Genomic DNA, 14,356 nt, shown 5'->3' on the forward strand with positions numbered 1-14,356 from the left:
GTACCTTGTGTATTTTTTAACTGCATGATGTTTTATATTAAAAAAAAAGCCTGCCCATTTCTTAAGTGTAGACATGGCAGAAACATCATTATACAAAAGTATTTTTTTGTTTTATTTTTTAATTTTTGTTTTTAGAATTTAGTGAAAAGCAACTGTCATACCTCATGGTCTCTTTTTAATTGACCAAAACCTTCCATCTTAGTCTAAAGACGGAGTGATCTGGGTTTTGAGGAACACTCTAACTTGCTGATTTCCTTCTACCCATTTCTGAGTCTCTTCCTGCCTGAGGTTGGCTGGGAGGGGACCCGGAGGACCCAGGTCTAGAGCCAGGTGGCAGGAGTCAGCCTGGGAACATGCAGTGAGACCATCGTGGGGACAGGGAAGACTGGGCTTCTTGCAGCATCTGGCACAGGATGGGCCCTTCCAGCCTGGGGAGGTTGGTGTGATGGATGGCTAGCCTGGTGTCCTCCCAAGGGGTCGCTGAGGCCTGCTGCACAGACCACGGGGTGCTGGCAGTGGACTATGGTCTGTGTACAAATGTGGGTATTGGACTGCTTATCCTCACATTGCTAAAGAATAAATTAAGGCTGGTTTGTATTTCCCAGGCCACAGCATTTCTTCTGAAATATTAAATCAAATTTAGCCATCGAATCTTAAAGCAGTTCTGTGAACGAGGAAGCTCACACGAGTTTGCCTAAAATCCTATGGCTAGTGGCTCAGGTGGCAGAGTGGCCGTGACTTGCACTGGGGGCTCTGCTGCTGCACACAGAGGAGCTGCGGTGCAGCGCGTGGCTTGGGCAGGGTCTAGGGCTGTCAATCTCTGTAACTCCAACTGACGTGCCTGTGGGGTCCCCAGCTGGCGCTCGGTCTTGGTGACCTGAGGAGTGTCCTGGCAGCAGGTGAGGGCCGTGCTGTGGCCTGAAGCCTAGTGTATATATTTGTTTCCTGTTCTGTCACCAACAGCCAATGCCTTTTCATGTTCACTGTATTCAGTACATTACCAAAGAAATATTTGCACTATGTAATGACGCCTTCAGTTCAAATAAAAGGCCCACCGTGTCCAGGGGAGCCCGGCTCTTTCTTTCTACCTTGAAATGATACTTGGGGCTGCAACTTGTTGTGCAGGTGACAGTGAAGCTAGATGAAGAAAGAGGTGGGTCCTCAACAACTGCCCAGGAGTGCCCCAGTCGCGGGTGGTTCTGTACCGCAACACGAGCAGGAAAAGGAGAGCGGGCCTTAGATAAAATGGCTCTCACTCAGAGGCAGCAAGCCTTCTTTTCGTGACATGGCAGATCTGATGTTGAGTATTTTGTGTGTGGCATGAGCAGGTCTCCATTTCTCCCCATCTTGAACTTTGTAAGACGGCAGAACTGCCACGTCAGGAGAGCACACGTATGTCTGAACAGTTCACCGGGGCGTCAGCCCCACCTCAGCCACGCCAGCCCCAGGCCCGAGGTTACACCCTGGGTTTTCTTCAAAGTCCTGGCATCTGAATAGGTTCCTGCTGGGTTCTTCAGGAGTTTCTATTTATGCCCAAGACATCCACATGAAGGATTCCCATTCATTAACATTCATGCCACCAATGTTCAGGAGCCCCGGGCCCAGAGGCAGTGCTAGTGGGCGGCATGTCTGGGTTTGGAAGGTGGTGGAGACTCCAGCAGCGACTGGTTTTTCGTTTGTGGGTCTCCATCTGTGCTTGGGGTCTCTGGTTTCCTCTGGAGACCGCGGGACTCCAGAGGAAGGAAGCAGTTGCAAAGCCCCCGCAGCTCCTCCCTCATCCTTCCTGTGATGCCCTCAAGGTTTCCCCGACTTCACCAAGTGATCTTCCAGGGAGTGTTTTTCCCATTATGGTTCCTCGTGCCAGCCCAGTAGCCTGGGACACTGCCAGGAAGCCCCAGCTCAGGACGCGCTTCCTTCCTGCTGGCTTGGTGTTCTGAGAGGGAAGGAACGATTTCCCTCTGCCCGTTGCCATGACTGTTCAGCTACTGATCAAGCTGGTTTGGCTTTTCCCCTGAGGAAGTTTGGGGTTGGTGAGGAGCAGAAGCTTCTGGCTCCCATGCTGTTGTCTTTCCTTTTCTGACATTGAGCAGATCGTCAGGGGTCATGGAAAATTTCATTTTCAGTGTTTTATCAAAACCGAATCTGTCGTCAGTGGTTACTGCTCCACAGTTCAAAGCCCAGACTAGACAGCCCATGGCACTGGTGTCCCTGCTTCCGAGATGGCCTGCCCCCTTCCAGCACTAGGGTTCCCTCCCTGCCGTTCTGGGCTCACTGAGCCAGACGGGCAGGATGTGCACAGGGTCACTGCTGCGCACCGAGCCTGCAGCCGCTCTGGAGGAAGCTCCTGGAACCGCTCTTGTTTGTGCTCCTTGATGATGACTGCACAGCAGTCCCCTCCTGGGACCAGCAGTGCTCCTTCCTGGTAGCTGTGACTCGGTGTGTGGGGAGGAGTGGAGCAGGGCGTGCTGTGGAGGGGTTCTGTAGCTAGGCCGTGGTACCGGTTGTGGCTTCAGGATGGGGTTGGGGGCCGGCTAGTGTAAATTGTTAACCGTGGGATAAATATTTCTTGTTGTTTACACTTGAGGAATAACACCATTGTTTGTATCCTGAGAGACACTGAAACGCACCTCATGGCATGTCTCCATTGTATCCTTAGTCTCATTCTGGGAATTTTCCTGCAATCTCAGGCCATACGGACTGTCATTATTGATGACGTTCGCCCTGTTATCCACGTCATGAGCATCATAAACAAACACTTAACATTCCCGAAGGTTCCAGTTTCCAGACGGTGTGGCCCTGCCGCAGCTCCGCCACGCTGTGACCCGTCAGACAGCAGGTGCAGGAATGCCTTCACCCTAACAGAAATGAACTTTTCATGATTTTGTGACGAGATGGCTCCCGATTTTAAGATGAAATCACAGCTGGTTTGGCTTTTCCCCTGAGGAAGTTTGGGGTTGGTGAGGAGCAGAAGCTTCTGGCTCCCATGCTGTTGTCCTTCCTTTTCTGACATTGAGCAGATCGTCAGGGGTCATGGAAAATTTCATTTTCAGTGTGTTTTATCAAAACCGAATCTGTCGTCACCTCTATTTCCATCCCTCGGCCCCTGGGGGACAATCTCCAGGACCTTGTCCAGCCTGAGCGCCTATCTCCCACCCCTAGGGTGCTTGGTTTCTCTGGGAATCCTTTCCCATTCAGCTCCCAGCTGCTTGGCCACGCCCCTTGCTTCCCAAGCTGAAAGCCTTTAGCAGTGTTCACAGGGCACCTCCTGGCAGCCATGCTTTGGGCTGTCTCTGGGTTGTGCCAGCAGGTACATCCCGAAATACAGAGAGGGGACTAGACACAGCGAGGACAGACGGGAAGAAGACATCGGGGGGCACATACAGCATGGATGCCTATGAGCCAGACAGTGAGGGCTAGCTGGGGTTAGAGACTGGTATGCAGAGAAGGAAGGGGCCCACTGGGCGCAGGCCGGGTGTAGACAAGCTGTAGAGTAGCCTAGATTCACATCTCGTTATGGCATAGAGTAGGCATTGACATGGGTTAGGTGGAGGCTAGATAAACAGTAATGTAGATGGATACACACGGGTGTGGACTACGTAGAGAATCCAGAGCCGTGGATACAGAGTGATCCAGTTCAGATATAGACTAACCGTAGGTCAAACCTAGGTGAGATGTGGCCTGAACCTGAACATGGACTAGAATTTCTTGACCTGAAAAGCAGCTGGCCAGGGCTGGAGGTGCCCGCAGAGCAGAGGGACCCTGTGGGTGCAAGGGGTCAGCAGTTTTGCCTGGGCTGACCATCTAAGAGCTGACGGGGATTGCCCCGGGAGCCCCGGGCTCTCCTCACACAGGGTGGGAGCTACTCCCTGGGAGTTGCTTGGCAAAAGGGTGCCCTGCCAGCTCCCTGTCACAGGAGGAACCGGGAGGAACTCGGGACAGGAAGTAGGCACTGGAAAGAGGACCCACAGTGGAGGGCCAGGGCCTGGATGAAGGCCTTGGATCAGCAAGGCAACCGCTCCCCAGTCAGAGGACACTGTCCAGCCACATGCTGAAAATCCCCCACAAGGGCTCGGACACAGATGGCCATGAGGCCACCCCTCCTTCAGAGCTGTGTTGTGCCACCCGCCCAGATGTGAGCATGACCTAGGCATGGACTCCGCACCTGCACTGCTGCCGTGGGGGGCACTGAACACCACTGATGCTGGCCGGGCACAGGGTCAGGGCACGGAGGTGCTGACCTGAGGTCTCAGCAGCTTCCTTGAACAACCCCAAGCTATTCCTGTGAGTGACCTTCTGGCCTCAGGAGTGGGTTTTATATCAAGATCTTAGAAGTGTGTTCTGTGCTCCGCCCCAGGCAGGGTCTGGAGGGTAGCCTGTGCTCGGGCTACGGCTGCTCCTCTGCGATACGGCCTCAGCTGGGGTGTTCTGTCCACACCCAGGTGACGGAGTTGGGGCCTTCCGGGAAACTGAGGCACCACGAAGACCCTGTCTTCAAACCCAGATTCTTGAGATCAAGTCAGAAAGACCCGAGGCCTATCACTCAGTAACAGGAATGAATCTACTAAAGGCACAGGAAAGGGGGAAGGGGACGCTCTCAAGGGAGAGGGGGTCCTCAGAGAGGAGAGGGACGCGAGCCTCTGCTGCACTCCAGCTTCACTGGGATCCCAGAGACGGTTCCGGAGAGCACTGCCCAGGTCCACCCCTTGACTTTTGACTGACAGCAGGGTGACATCAGACTTTCCTACTGTCGTGGCAACTCTAGGTCACCTTGGCTCATGCTGGCTGGTTCTAACTGGATTCTGAGCCATACATTCTGAGATTTTCTGCTTATCTTCTGGAGTTTCAGGATCTGGTCCCCAAGACGTGGGTTCCTCCCGAGATATCATCTTGGGCCTGCGTTTGGCCTGCAGTTAATGTGTAGTTTGCTGAGGAATGTGACCTATCCTGTCCACTTGGGCAGAGCAGGGCTGCAGGTAAATGGCTTCTTGGAAAAGGAAGCATGTGGGGGTCGGCACAGGGGGCCCGGTTTATAGAACTCTTCTCCTAACCTCGGGTCCCCCTCCTTACCTGTCTGTTCCTTAACACTGACAGCTGGCACTGGGCTGGGAGGACCATGGTGGAGTGCACTGAGGTGTGCAGCCTGGGAGACTGGGGCTGGGAGAACCGCGGCAGGGGCAGGTGTCGGGAGCATTAGGACAAACCTGAAATCAGGGAGGGGCAGGTGTCGGGAGCATTAGGACAAAGCTGAAATCAGGGAGGCCGGAGCATCCCGAGGGACTGAAATGGCAGAAGCAGGTAAGGAGGACAGAAACCCTCATGATGTTCGAAACCCGGGCACGAGCGAGGGCCTGTCCACTGGATGGTAAAACCCGGGCGAGTTGCTGCCACAGGCGTGACTCCCTGGCCTGCCTTCACGTCTAGGTCCAGGATTTCTGGTCTTTGTAAACAATGAACCTCTAGGAGCCTGGGGCCACAGTGTCAGGACCTGCCTCCCTCCTCTCTGATTCTGAGAGGTGGGTGGGGCCTGGAGCTGCCCCCTGCCTTTGTCCTTCTGATGCCTCGGAAACCTCAACTGGGACCCTGGGACCCACTCCAGAGGCAAGCCCCGTGGGACCCAGGAGCAGCACAGGTGCTCGGCGGACACCCTCGGTGTCTGTCCTTCAGCTGATGGGATAGCACTGTCCCTTTCGTGTTAAGTTGGGCATAGCAGCTCAGGAAGGTGAGGTCACACACAGAGGTAGGTTTGGAACACAAACTCTGGTGTACAGGACCAGAAGTCTGGGCTCATCTTACCCTCCATGCCTACGTAAGGGCCCCACTCCCAGCTGTGGTCTGCTATCAGGTGGGGCCAGCAAGTAAAGGTAGGCCAGCCACCAGGTACCAGGGCCCAACAGAAGGTCCAGCAGCAGGGCCTTCCCAGGAACTCAGCACAGCATCTCCAGAGAGAAAGGTGCTGGCAGCCGCCAGGCACCCAGAGCCTCGGGAGGCCCCAGGATGAACATGGGGTGGCGTCCAGGGAGGTGGGATCCAGGCTCCAGGCCACGCAGGAGCCTGCAGATTCCTGGTGTGACTGGAAAGGCGGAGGAGAGAGATGAGAGGTCAGCACTGCACTGTCAACGGTGACATGGGGCTCACTCCTCCCCCCCTATTAGTCCGGACAGGGCTTGTGAAGGGCGGGTTCAGATACAGGGAATAAGGAACAGGCAAGGCACGCCACCCCAGCGAAGCAGAATAAAGAAGGCCATTCCCAGAGAAGGAGTAGTCCTGGCCCCAGATTCTGTGGACACAGCAAACATTCATCAGCCCCAAACAAATCCTCAGCTCCACATGGATCACAGACGGAAATGTATGACACCTAACTGCGACCTTTAGAGGAGACAGGACAAACACCTTCCTGGCCTTGGGTCAGGCCAAGAGCTCTCAGGGGTGATGGATAAGCACGGCCCATGTAGAGAACGCTGGCCGCCATCCACTGGGCGCCACCATGCAGACATGACCAGGGAGAAGCCGTCTGCAGCCCTTCACAGACTTGGGCTGCCCGGTGCCAGCTTTCAGCTCAACAGGCAGAGGACAGCGCCAGGCTGTGGGCAGATTCCTGGAGCAGACCCTGCACTGAAGACAGGCAGGCGAGCAGTACCGCGGGTCAGAGGGGGACCACCCGTTTGAACACCAGAATGAGAAGCACTGCTGAGATGTGCAGCATGCTGGGTCCCCAGGTGAGGGCGTGTCCCCCAGCACAGGCCTTGCTCCCTCTCCCTCCGCTCACCATGAAGTGAGCAGCTCTGGCTCCCCAGGGCTCCCCACCATGAAGCTCTGCCTCTCCAAAGGCCCAAACAAAGGGGCCAGGTGACCCTAGACTGAGCCCTCTGAAGCTGTGAGCCACCACAAGCCTTCCTCCTCCAGGTCACCCTCCTGGCTGTCTGCACAGGGCTGGGAAGCCACCTGAAACACGAGTGAGCAACAGGAAGCTCGCCCGTCCGCGCTGGTGGGATTGCAGATGCCAGCCAGTCCTGCAGTTTCTTGCAAAGTTACACACACACATCTCAGAGGACCTGGCAACCCTGTTCCTGCGCCTCTGCCCTAGGGGGGAGGCCCGCTGCACAGAATGTGTGTCTGCATGCCCGGAGTCCAGTTAGGTCACAGAAGCAACTCAAAAGTCCTGTGATAAGTAGATAATGACATATGCTCCTGAGGGGGCTCTACTGGGGAGCCGCGAGCTGGGGGTGGAGGGCCTACACAGAGGTCCACGTGGGTCTAAGCAGACAGAACTGTCTGCAGGAGGACATGGGTGTCCGCCTCCTTGGAGAAGGAAGCCTGTGGCTATGGAGGGAGGGGTGCAGTTCTGGGTGGGACTGCTCTGCACCCACCCCTCACGGGGAGACACCCATGCACCTCAGGGCCGGGCAGGAGCAGCGCTCCATGTGGGCAGCTTCTTGGCCAGGAAGCCCACAGTGTGGGACCCACCCTGTCCTTCCAGAAGACTCCCCTGGGAGGGGTAATGTGCATTTTAATAAGCCCTCCATGTTCTACCCGAGTGGGAGGGGCACCATGCTGCAGGGATGCAGGTGTGGAGGAGGCAGGTGCACCCCGCCCTCCTGACCCACAGGGCTCCCTGGCCCACCCTCCTGCAGGCCTGGGAGCTCGAGAACCAGGGGTTCACAGATTTATAGCCCTCCCTCCACCTGGGAAGTCTTGCTGTTTCACAGATACAGAGGTGGACCTCAGAGGCGCTGGCCTGCTCAGCCACAGCACTGGTCCCCTGGGCACTGGAGGAAGCGGAGGTGGCACATCTGTGGTGTCTCTGTTCTACAACTAGCCCCTAGGTGGGTGCAGGGCTCTTTCCCCTCCTCCCTCCCTCACTCTCTCTCAGTCCTCAGCAGGGAGACACTAATTGCTGCTGAGATGTATGATTGGACGGGGGCTGAAATCCTTGGCACACTGTGAGAAAGCTCAAATTCCATCCCCATCAATGTCTAACATAATTGAGGGCAGAAGACGCCACGTTGTTTTGTGTACAGCTCCTTCAAGAATAATTACAATTAAAAGATCTTTTTATACTTGTTAAATTTGAGAAAATAATTTTTTAAATAAAATTGTCTGAAATCAATAACTTTAATACTAAAGGTTTATGGTTTTTGTTATAAAATAAGCATGAAAATTGACTTTTAAAAATACCCTGAAGGCAAACACATTTCCTGAAACTTATGATCACTCCCACAGTCACAGCCAGAATTCCTTCAAACCATGTGAGCTGAGACAGGCCTGTGTGCTGAGCCTTCTCAAGCTGCACGAGATCTCCCCCAGCCTCCTCTCGCCTTCTGCCCTAGGCAGGAGCCCATGTGTCCAGGTTCCTCCATCCGCGGCTGGAAGCTGCAGGGCACAGACTCACCACAGCAGACTTGGCTTCAGCGTTTCCAGCCAAGATTTGAAAAACTCCATCAGAACCTTGTCTTCATCTTCACCTCTGAGTTACCCAGGATGCCTTGCAAGTCCAGGGTGCACCCGTGTGTGGGTGCCACTCCGTCACACAGAGGCATTGGTTCCTGCGGATGAGTGAGTGTGGCGCCTCCTCCCAGCCGCCCGGCGGACAGGTGCTTTTCACTCGCCCTGGACTGAGTGGAGAGTCCCAGGCAGGGCTTCTGGGTTTGTCTCTGCCCTACTCCAAACGGTGCCTGTCCCTGGCGTCAGCCTCCTCAGTGGTGCGCGGACTGGATAATGCCAGTGGGGAAGCTCTTTGATAACTAGAGTGCACTAGACACTGAGTCTTGTTATTTAAACTGCGGTTCTTCAAATAAGCTAGAGAAAAATGAGACACTACACACAGGGAAACTGACTGAATGCGTGCGTTTCTCTCTAGAAAGTCTCAGAAGACAATGCAGCGTACAGTATTCAGAGGAAAGAACTGCAGCCAGGACACTCTACCCAGCAAAAATGTCCACAGGGATGAAGGCCAAGTGAGTGTGTCTGCAGATGCGGAACTCAGAGAAGCTGCCCCAGCAGATGGGCATGCCATGGTGATGATGGAGTCCTTTGGGCAGAGTGGGAAGAGTGCTCCTGGAGACGGGGTCTTCAGGAATGAAAAGAAGCAGAATTGACAAGTGTCTGGATAATGCAAAGAACTATTTCCCCCTCTTGGGTATTTATGTTTCATGAGTATAGAAAGCAAAATTGATAACCTTGTTTGCTCTGGTTTTCAAAGAATGGAGCTGTGAAGCCCATGCCCAGCATGGCTGTGTTGGGGAAGACTGCATATTGGCAGATTTTCCACCTTTTACATGAAGTGGTGCCCTATCAGTTCTAAACAGACCATGCAAGGTAATGCGTATAAAATAGAGCCAAGAGCTATAGCAAAATCCAACCCAGGTATTAACATGCAATACTAAGGATATTTAGATAGCACCAGGAAGAGTGTGAGGGGGTAACGGCAAAACAAAAAGGGTCAGGCTCACAGAAAATGTAAAAAACCATCCTGTGAAACCTATCTACACCAGTAAGGACACTGTGAAGGGCTTGGACTCCAACTGAGAGGAGATGGCTGAGGGGATGAAACAGGAAAAGCCATCTGCTACATGCCCTTTCCCAGAGTCACACTTCAAAACACAAGAGGCCCGTAGATTGAAAGAAAAGGCTGGATAAAGTCACACCCTGCAATCGTGGAGCATAGAAGGTGGGAGTGGCTGTTTTCACGTGGTAACTTTTGCGGGGGAAGAACAGGGACATTCCATAATGATGAAAGAAAAAGTTTATATCAGGAAGGCGTGTTTACCAAAGCAGAGTTGTCATTACACAGCACAAGAATCAGAGTTGCAGACAACTTCTTCACAAAACTGGAGACTTTACACCCCTTTGTCAGAAACGAAGAAAAGGGGTAGTTATCACCATTTATCAGATCTCTGTGACCTGTGTGTATCTGTGAGTGTGAGCCTGTCCTCAAGGTGGTAGCAGTGACACCTGGCATCACAGTGGCTTGGAGACCATCTGTCCCTGTGCCAGGCCTGCTGTTCCTGCACCTCCTGGTGGCAGCCCCCAGGCCACTTCTGCAACATGCCCGCTGGGAGGCCTCGGGTCTGTCCACCCTCCCCTGCTCCTCTCTGGAAGCAGGGGGTACTCTGACGCTTGACCGCTCCATCTGACCCTGCAGCGCCAGCCTCGGTTGGAACCGCTGGCGGTCAGAGCCTTCTCACCCGGCTGACCTGCTCTGTCCTTCCTGCATCTGACGCAGGTGCCCACCACCTCGTCTTGATTTACCACTTCTAAGTTGAAAGGAGCGACTCCCCAGATCTTTTGAAATTTCCACAGGAAGACTGAGGGGCCAGGAGCAGATTGAAAAAAGTGTCTGTGTGAGTGTAGGTGAGTGTGAGCCTGTGTGAATGAGCCTATGTGTGTAGGTGAGTGTAAGTCTCTGTATGTAAGTGAGTGTAAGCTTCGGTGTGTAGGTGAGGGTGAGCCTATGTGTGTAGGTGAGCGTGAGTCTGTGTGTGTACATGAAGGTGTGTGTCTGTGTGTAGTTTAGGGTGAGCCTCTGTGTATAGGTGAGTGTGAGCCTATGTGTGTAGGTGAGTATGAGCCTGTGTGTAGGTGAGTGTGAGTCTCTGTGTGTGTGAGCCTGTGTGTAGGTGAGTGTGAGTCCATGTGTGTATGTGAAGGTGTGTGTCTGTGTATGTAGGTGAGTGTGTGTGTAGGTAAGTATGAGTCTCTGTGTGTGAACCTATGTGTGTAGGTGAGTGTAAGTCTGTGTATGTGAGTATGAGTATCTGTGTATATGTGTAGTAAGTGTGAGTCTGTGCATGTGAGCCTATGTATAGGCTGAGTGTGAGTATAGGTGAGTGTGAGTATCTGTGTGTATGTGTAGTAGTGTGAATCTGTATGTATAAGTGTGAGCCTATGTGTACAGGTGAGTGTAAGTCTGTGTGGGTAGGTGAGCATGAGTCTGTATGTGTATGTGAATGTGTGTAGGTGAGTATGTGAGTGTGAGTCTGCCTGTGTAGGTGACTGAGAGCCTGTATGTATGAGCCTGTGTGTATATGTGAGTGTGAGCCTGTGTTTATATGTGAGTTTGATCCTATGTGTGGAGGTGAATGTGTGTGTAGGTGAGCCTGTATATATGGGTAAGTGTGAGCCTGTGTGTATATGTGAGTATGAGCCTGTATGTGTGTGAGCCTGTGTGTATATGTGTGATCCTATGTGTGTAGGTGAGTATGTGTGTGTAGGTGAGTGTGTGTATAGGTGAGTGTGAGTAAGTGTAGGTGTAAGTATAGGTGAGTGTGTGTTTAGGTGAGTGTGTAGGTGAGTGTGTGTGTGTGTAGGTGAGCGTGAGCCTCTGTGTAGGTGAGTGAGTGTGAGTGTAGGTGAGTGTGTAGGTGAGTGTGTGTGTGTAGGTGAGTGTGAGCCTGTGTGTAGGTGAGTGTGAGCCTCTGTGTAGGTGAGTGTGGGTGTGGGTGAGTGTGTAGGTGAGTGTGTGTGTGGGTGAATGTATTGTAGGTGATTGTGTAGGTGAGTGTGTGTGTAGGTGAGTGTGTGTGGGGTGAGTGTGTATAGGTTAGTGTGAGCCTCTGTGTAGGTGAGTGTGTGTAGGTGAGTGTGAGCCTCTGTGTAGGTGAGTGTGTCAGTGAGTGTGTGTGTAGGTGAGTGTGAGCCTCTGTGTAGGTGAGTGAGTGTGTGGGTGAGTGTGTGTGGATGAGTGAATGTGTAGGTGAGTGTGTGTGTTGGTGAGTGTGAGCCTCTGTGTAGGTGAGTGTGTGCAGGCGAGTGTGAGTGTAGGTGAGTGTGTAGGTGAGTGTGTGTGTGTAGGTGAGTGTGAGCCTCTGTGTAGGTGTGTGCAGGTGAGTGTGTGGGGGTGAGTGTGAGTGTAGGTGAGTGTGTAGGTGAGTGTGTGTGTAGCTGAATGTGAGCCTCTGTGTAGGTGAGTGAGTGTGTGCAGGTGGGTTTGGGTGAGTGTGTAGGTGAGTGTGGGGGGTGAGTGAGAGCTTCTGTGTAGGTGAGTGAGTGTAGATGAGTGTGAGTGTGTGGGTGAGTGTGTGGATGAGTGTGAATGTAGGTGAGTGTGAGCCTCTGTGTAGGTGAGTGTGGGTGTGGGTGAGTGTGTAGGTGAGTGTGTGGGTGTCTTAGTGTGAGCCTCTGTGTAGGTGAGTGTGTGCCTGCGAGTGTGAGTGTAGGTGAATGTGTAAGTGAGTGTGTGAGTGTAGGTGGGTGTGAGCCTCTGTGTAGGTGAGTGAGTGTGGGTGTGGGTGAGTGTGTAGGTGAGTGTGTGGGGTGTGGGTGAGTGTGTAGGTGTGTGGGGGGTTAGTGTGAGCCTCTGTGTAGTTGAGTGTGTGGGGGTGTGAGTGTAAGTGAATGTGTAGGTGAGTGTGTGAGTGTAGGTGGGCATGAGCCTCTGTGTAGGTGAGTGAGAGTGGGTGTGGATGAGTGTGCAGGTGAGTGTGTGTGTGTGTTAGTGTGAGCCTCTGTGTAGGTGAGTGAGTGTGTGCAGGCGAGTGTGAGTGTAGGTGAATGTGTAGGTGAGTGTGTGAGTATAGGTGGGTGTGAGCCTCTGTGTAGGTGAGTGAGTGTGGGTGTGGGTGAGTGTGTAGGTGAGTGTGGGGGGTGTGGGTGAGTGTGTAGGTGTGTGGGGGGTTAGTGTGAGCCTCTGTGTAGTTGAGTGTGTGGGGGTGTGAGTGTAAGTGAATGTGTAGGTGAGTGTGTGAGTGTAGGTGGGCATGAGCCTCTGTGTAGGTGAGTGAGTGTGGGTGTGGATGAGTGTGCAGGTGAGTATGTGTGTGTGTTAGTGTGAGCCTCTGTGTAGGTGAGTGAGTGTGGGTGTGGATGAGTGTGCAGGTGAGTGTGTGTGTGTGTTAGTGTGAGCCTCTGTGTAGGTGAGTGAGTGTGTGCAGGCGAGTGTGAGTGTAGGTGAATGTGTAGGTGAGTGTGTGAGTATAGGTGGGTGTGAGCCTCTGTGTAGGTGAGTGAGTGTGGGTGTGGGTGAGTGTGTAGGTGAGTGTGGGGGGTGTGGGTGAGTGTGTAGGTGTGTGGGGGGTTAGTGTGAGCCTCTGTGTAGTTGAGTGTGTGGGGGTGTGAGTGTAAGTGAATGTGTAGGTGAGTGTGTGAGTGTAGGTGGGCATGAGCCTCTGTGTAGGTGAGTGAGTGTGGGTGTGGATGAGTGTGCAGGTGAGTGTGTGTGTGTGTTAGTGTGAGCCTCTGTGTAGGTGAGTGAGTGTGGGTGTGGGTGAGTGTGTAGGTGAGTGTGTGTGTGTGTTAGTGTGAGCCTCTGTGTAGGTGAGTGAGTGTGGGTGTGGGTGAGTGTGTAGGTGAGTGTGGGGGGGTTAGTGTGAGCCTCTGTGTAGGTGAGTGAGTGTGTGCAGGTGAGTGTGGGTGTGGGTGAGTGTGAGCCTGTGGAGGTTCCTGAGGGGGCCCAGAAGGACGAGCTCTTGGCTGGGGACCTTCCGTCACTTCTCTCACCCGGTGTCCCTGGGCGCCTCGCTGAGGTTTCCGGCCATGGCCTCTGTGGCCCCAGCACCGAGCAGGCACTTCCTGTCAGGGATCTTCTCCTGCAGGTGAGCTGGGCTCCGGGGAGCGTGAGTCCACGTGTGTATGTGAAGGTGTGTGTCTGTGTATGTAGGTGAGTGTGTGTCTCTGACTGAGGGGCGCGCGTCCTCCGATGCTCTGTCCTGGCTGGGCGTGGTCTATTCTCCTGATGGTGAACCTGCCAAGGGCAAGAGCAGCTCTTCGGGAGGCTCCCTGGGTGGTAAGGCAGCGGGCAGACCTCTGGCAGGCTCCTCCTGGGCACAGCAGGCACATGGCCTGCAGAGCGGCTCTGGAAGGTGCTGGTGAGGGCGTCTTCCCCTGGGTTAAGAGGCACTTTCCACCTTTGGACCCGTTGCCAGGCAGGCAACCTGTGTGACGCTATCCTGATGCCTCTGGCACGAGGACTGGCAGGAGACCCATCATCCAAAGGCAGACTCCTGCTATGGCAGGTTGGCCGGGGAACCCACGTTCTTTCTAAGCTCTGGTTCTAATTTTCTTTTCAATGCTGGGGATGGAACCCAGGGCCTTGAGCATGCGAGGCCACACTCTACAACTGAGCTGTGTCCCCAGCCCCGGGCTTGGGGTTTCTCAGAGTCCCTCTTGTGGACCTGTTTTGTGAACAACAGTGTTCCCTTGTGGAGAATCTGGAGGTGGGAGTGAAGTCATTGTGAGGAGACCTGGAGACACCAGCCCATGGGGTCCCTAGGGCAGGAGGGCCAACAGGGCCTTGAGGTCAAGGGCTGACTTCCTGGACAGCACCCTGGACAGATCAGCACAACAGGGGAGAACCAAGTTGCTCACCAGAGTCCACCACCTTAGCCTGTCGCAGCTGTGTGATGCTCACATGAGCCTCAAC

This window comes from Spermophilus citellus (genome assembly GCF_964194105.1).
Source record: "Spermophilus citellus genome assembly, chromosome: 13".
NCBI classification, from domain to species: Eukaryota; Metazoa; Chordata; class Mammalia; order Rodentia; family Sciuridae; genus Spermophilus; species Spermophilus citellus.